The 6,326-nt window shown below is 56.6% G+C and overlaps 1 protein-coding gene across 5 annotated transcripts in view; it reads left to right on the top strand.

Moving 5' to 3' along the window:
* Nucleotides 1–6,326, top strand: part of EXD3 (exonuclease 3'-5' domain containing 3) — a 120,027-nt gene that overhangs the window by 7,245 nt on the left and 106,456 nt on the right. The window lies entirely within an intron of this gene.

Below are 6,326 nucleotides of genomic sequence, written 5' to 3'. Positions count from 1 at the left end.
CTCCTGCCCGGGGCGCCTCCGTGAGCACCCTCGCGAGCTCACGACAGCCCCAGGCTGGGCTGCGGGACGGGCGACCGACCCTGGGTGTTGGTCCTTGCGTCGCGGGCGGTGTAGACCCGGGTCCTGGAACCTGGTGCCGCCTCGGTGTGACCTGGCTGTGTCGCGTCCCCATCCTCCATAGAGGGTGGCTGCCTGGCGTGGTGCAGGATGATGCTCTGAGCCGTGTGGCGTTTCCCAGCACGTGTTAGGGTCCTGGGTGGAAAGGACCTTTGGGAAGCAGCAGCTGGGCCTCTGAGGGTGCGGACGCCTGCCCGGGGATCAGCTGGGCTGGCCGGATGTTTCTGGTGGAGACCTGGGACGTGAGCCGATGGGCTGCCGGCGGTCCCTCCTGGACTGTGCAGAAGCTGTGGTGGAATGTGAGCCCGACCTGGGGTGCTGGCCTGATGGGAAGGTGGCAGAGGCTGTGTGACTTGGAGATAGATGGTGAAGGCCCTGAGGCTGCCCCTTTGTCCCTGTGGGTCCCTCGCTCTGGGGACCTCAGGCTGCCGAGGACTGAGTGCAGTACAGTCCTGGTGGAGCGACCACCCAGCCCGCCACAGAATTCAGTGCCCTCGCCCTGGTGGAGGGTCCACCCAGCCAGCCACAGAATTCAGTGCCCTCGCCCCGGTGGAGGGTCCACCCAGCCAGCCACCGCAGAATTCTTGGCCCTCAGGCACTGCCGAAGAGAGCGAAAGCCCTGGCCATGGGGCCCAGGTGTGGCTGGCAGTGGCCGGCAGCAGGCAGAGGCCCTGTCACTGTGGGTGAGGCCTGGAGGTGCTAAAGCTAAGATCCCATCCTAGTTTTAACCTTCAAAAATATCATTAATTTTTTTTTCTTTTTTAATGAATACAAACCAGGGTGTGTATATTGTGTAGTATTAAGAAAATACAAAACAGAGCAAAGCACGGAGGTGCCATCGGCAGAGTAGCCAGACCCTCACACGTGCGTCTTCCGGGTTCTGAGAAGGGGCCTTGCATCGTGCAGCGTGGTTGCCTTAGGGTAACGCAACTTTATGCTGCTCTGTGAAACCTTTCCTATGGCATTAAGTATTTTTATAAAACATGGTTTTAAAATGCTGTTTATCATTCATCAGATTCTACCTGTGTAATCAGAACTGGGGTCCTTGGGAAAGCCCACCCTTGATGGGGGCCTGTTGGCCTCACCCCGTCTGTGAGGGTGACCCCAACGTGTGCTGCTGGCACCTCCCAGAAAGGGTTCCCCAGAGCCCACGGGGCCACCTCACCCGTCCTCACAGCTGTCCTGTGGTACATCTGTGTGTTGTGGGCAGTGAGCTGCGAGGGAGGTGGGGTGCAGAGAGAAGCTTGACTCGGCTAAAACCAACATGGTGAACAGGAAAGGTGTCTTTCAAAACCGCAGCCTGGGCAGGAGCAGTGGCTCCTGCCTGTAATCCGGCCAAGGCGGGCGGATCACCTGAGGTCAGGAGTTTGAGACCAGCCTGGCGAACATGGAGAAACCCTGTCTCTACTGAAATTACAAAAATTTAGCTGGGTGTGGTGGTGCATGCCTGTAATCCCAGACACGCAGGAGGCTGAGGCAGGAGAATCATTTGAACCCGGAAGGTGGAGGTTGCAGTGACCTGAGATCGCACCACTGTACTCCAACTTGGGCGACAGAGCAAAACTCCCATCTCAAAAACAAAAACAAAAACGATAAAACTGCGACCGGCCAGGCGTGGTGGCTCACGCCTGTAATCCCAGCACTTTGGGAGGCCGAGGTGGGCGGATGGCTAGAGGTCAGGAGTTCAAGACCATCCTGGCCAACATGATGAAACCCCATTTCTACGAAAAATACAAAAATTAGCTGGGCGTGGTGGCATGGGCCTGTAATCTCAGCTACTTGAGAGGCTGAGGCAGGACAATCACTTGAACCCTGGAGGCGAAGCTTGCAGTGAGCCGAGATCACCCCCCTGCACTCCAGCTTGGGTGACAAAGTGAGACTCCATCTCAGCCTGGGTAACAGAGCGAGACTCCATCTCAAAAAAAAAACACCAAAAAACAAACATACAAACAAAAAACCCCTGCTACCTACATGGACCCCCCGGGGGACAAACATGCCAGCACCCCCCGGGGAGTGGGGCCCCACACCTGTCACACCTGCTGGCCTCCTTCTCCATCTCCTGTACAATATCCCTGGAAAGTTACTTTTTTTTTTTTTTGAGATGGAGTCTTGCTCTGTCGCCCAGGCTGAAGTGCAGTGTCGTGATCTTGGCTCACTGCAAGCTCCGCCTCCTGGGTTCAGGCCATTCTCCTGCCTCAGCCTCCCGATTAGCTGGGACTACAGGTGCCCGCCACCATGCCTGGCTAATTTTTTTTTGTATTTATAGTAGAGACCGGGTTTCACTGTGTTAGCCAGGATGGTCTTGATCTCCTGACCTCGTGATCTGCCCCCTCGGCTTCCCAAAGTGCTGGGATTACAGGCATGAGCCACCGTGCGTGGCCAGGAAGTTACTTTTTGTGTTTAAAATTGGTCATCTTAATTGTTAAAGAAAGGAACAATCCTTAAGTTAAATTAGTAAGTTTAAAAAAACGAAAGACAGACAGCAACAGGCGTTGGTGAGGCTGTGGAGAAATTAGAAATCCTCGTGCATTGTTGATGCAAGCGTAAAATGGTACGTCCACTGTGGAGACAGTCTGGTAGTTCCTCAAAAAGCTAAACATAGAAACACCAGGAGACTCAGCAGTTCCAGTCCTAGGAATGTGTGTTCCCACATCAGTGAAAACACTCCATACAGAAACACGTACACAGCTGTTCACAGCAGCACTGTTTATAACAGCCAGACAAGGGGGTGCAGCCCGAACGTCTGCTGGACAAACCGCCGGTGATCCCTGCACACAGTGGGGCAGGACTCAGCTGCAGAAAGGCAGTTCCAGCACATGCTGCTGCAGGGATGAGCTTTGAAGACACCGTGCCGAGTGAAATCAGCCAGCCACAAGAGAACAGAACCTGTATGGTCTCCTTTATAGGAAATGCCCAAAATAGAAAAATTCACAGAGACAGAAAATGGCCAGGGCCTGAGGAGGGGCAGAGGGAGTAACTGTTGATGGGCACATGGTTCATTGTCTTTGGGGCAGTGAAAATGTTCTGGGCTGAGACAGGTGGATCGCTGGAGGTCAGGAGTTCAAGACTAGCCTGGCCAAACATAGCAAGACCCTGTCTCAACCAGAAATACAAAACTTAGCCGGGGGTGGTAGCGGGCGCTTGTAGTCCCAGCTACTCAGGAGACTTAGGCACAAGAATCACTTGAGCCAGGAGGCGGAGGTTACGGTGAGCTGGGATTGCACCACTGCACTCCCCTGCGGGTGACAGAGCGAGACCCTGTCTCAAAAAAAAAAAACTAAGCCGGGCTCGGTGGCTCACGCCTGTAATCCCAGCACTTTGGGAGGCCGAGGCGGGTGGATCATGAGGTCAGGAGATCGAGACCAACCTGGCTAACACAGTGAAACCCCGTCTCTACTAAAAATACAAAAAATTAGCCGGACACGGTGGCGGGCGCCTGTATTCCCAGCTACTCGGGAGGCTGAGGCAGGAGAATGGCGTGAACCCGGGAGGCGGAGCTTGCAGTGAGCCGAGATGGCGCCACTGCACTCCAGCCTGGGTGACAGAGCGAGACTCCGTCTCAAAAAAAAAAAATCCGGAGTTGGATAGTAGTGATGGTGACTCATGTCTGTGAATCTGTTAAAAACACTGAGTTGTAACTTTAGGGTAAATTTTATGGTGTATGAATTATATCTCAAAGTTGTCAGTCACTGAGGCTGGGTGTGGTGGCTCACACCTGTAATGCCAGCACTTAGGGAGGTCGAGGCAGGAGGATCACCAAGCTCAGGAGTTTGAGACCAGTCTGGGGAACACAGTGAGACCCCATCTCTACAAAAAATACCCCCCAAAATTATCCAGGTGCAGCGTGTACTGCGGTGGTCCCAGCTACTCGGAAGGCTGAGGTGGGAGGATCGTTTGAGCCCGGGAGGTTGAGGCTGCCATGAGCCATGATCGCTCCACCGCACTCCAGCCTGGGCAACAGTGAGACCCTGTCTCAAAAAAATTAAATAAAAATGGTCACTGAGATGGTAAACACATGGAATTCCCTTTGAAGCCAGTGGACAGTGTGTGTTCACTGAGGAGGCCTGAGCCTCCCTCCCGAGGGTCCCCGGCTGTGCATCATCATCTTGCCAGCGTCAACTCATCCTGCTGTGCCCTCGTGCTTCTGGGGGCTGCTCCCGGGGGCTCTGGGGTATCCACCCTGTCCCATGTGGAAGGTTTTCTGGTTTCCCCTGACATTGGGGAGCGGTGGCCACAGGCCTGTTTGCTTCTCCTAAAAGGGCCCCGGTGGGCACCTGGAGCTTTATGACGAGGAGGCTTTTAAGTTTTCTTGTAGATACTTTTAAAAAAATGAGAAACAGGCCGGGCGCGGTGGCTCAAGCCTGTAATCCCAGCACTTTGGGAGGCCGAGACAGGCGGATCACAAGGTCAGGAGATCGAGACCATCCTGGCTAACCCGGTGAAACCCTGTCTCTACTAAAAAATACAAAAAACTAGCCGGGCGAGGTGGCGGGCGCCTGTGGTCCCAGCTACTTGGGAGGCTGAGGTAGGAGAATGGCATAAACCCGGGAGGCGGAGCTTGCAGTGAGCCGAGATCCGGCCACTGCACTCCAGCCTGGGCGAAAAAGCAAGACTCTGTCTCAAAAAAAAAAAAAAAGAGAAGCAAGTGAATTTATTTTTATAATATATTTTATTTAACTCCAGTATACCCAAAATATTGCCATTTCCACATGCAGTCGATATAAAAAGCTGTCACAGACATATTGACACTGTCTTTAATCACGTGTTTTGCACTTTCAGCTATGGCTGCCGTGTCAGACAATGAGGTGGGGAGGGGACAGGCCTCGAAGGCCTCCCTTGGGGGATGACAGCTTCTGGGGGCTCTGAAGCTGGTGTTGCCCGCCCACTGGCTCCGGGTCTCAGGCCGGCCTCCCGCCCCCATCCTTGCCACATCCTCAGGGCGGCAGCTGCAGGGCCCTCAAGGACGGGTGAGGGTGGTCAGTGCTCTCAGAAGGGGGCAGTAAGGCCGGCTCTGTGGGGGTTGGGGAGCCTGGGAGCCGCCCGTCGGGTTGCCAGGGAGACCTGGGGGCACACAGCCCACTCTGGCCGCCTCCCACCCTCCTGGCCATGCCTGCTGGCGGCACGAGGCCCACCTGGAGGGCCCGCCGGTCCTCAGGGGAACACCACAGAAAAACCGCAGAGGAAGCGTGACCTGGCGCCCGGACAAGAATGCAGGGTGGCCCGGCTTCCAGTCCGTCTTGGGTGACTCACTGCGGTGTGCAGAAAACACCATTGTGCGCCTGGGCCACAGGAAGCCCTCCGCCTCCCCCTCCACGTCCCCCGCCCCCGCCTCCGCCTGCCGCTCCTTTTCCAGGTCCTGGGGTGGGTGGCGCTATGGCACCGACGGAGAGACTGACGGCTGCCATCGGCCCACCATGGCCACTTCTCACCCTCTGCCAGTAACCTGGCTTCTTGTGGGGTCCTTCGAGGTCTGTCTGTTCGGGGGTCATTTGAGGGAACTTTGGGTCCTACTTGAGGGCAAAGCTTCAAGGGAGGGGCCCCTGCACATCCTGTTGGTCCCGCTGGTCCCACCTTCCTGCAGAGGCTCGGAGGCCACAGCATCCAGGCCGGGCCTCCCAGGAAACCGAGGAGTGGGGCTCCCACCCACCCCGCCTCAGAGCCCATCTCCAGAGCAAGCCCCGTGCCCAGGGCTCAGGGGCAGCTGTGCCTTAGCTGATTTCCTTCTCTGGGAAGGGGGCGTCCTGGGCTCATCTGGGTTTGGGGTGAATACGAGCCTTCCTGAGTGTGCGTGCCACTCCCATGCCTGCATTATCTACTCCATCTCACAGCAAGGCCTGAGACTCCCCCAGGGGGCCATGTGTCAGGCCAGGGCCTGGGATTCCCCACCCGAGGGGCCGGCCTCAGGGCTTCAGCTGGAATCTGCTACAGGTTCTGTGGTGGTCTAGGGGCCCTGGAGGTGCCAGCCTATGCCCACTGGCCACCTGCTCAGCGCACAGGGCAGCCACAGCCAATGACTGAACCTGCACCGAGGCTGGGGGCTGGGGCTCCGGGCACAGTCACCTGCAGACTCCTGTACCCCACTCAGGCCCTGGGGGTCTGCCAGGCTCTGTGGGAAAGGACACAGCCCTTGCCCTGCCCCCGCCCTCAGCAGTGTCACCTCCACAGTGAGTCAGGCATGTCCCCCGTGGGTCACCTCCTCCATGCCAGGC

Source organism: Chlorocebus sabaeus, chromosome 12, assembly GCF_047675955.1.
Source record: "Chlorocebus sabaeus isolate Y175 chromosome 12, mChlSab1.0.hap1, whole genome shotgun sequence".
Classification (NCBI taxonomy): Eukaryota; Metazoa; Chordata; class Mammalia; order Primates; family Cercopithecidae; genus Chlorocebus; species Chlorocebus sabaeus.
This window is presented reverse-complemented; position numbering and strand designations above follow the sequence as displayed.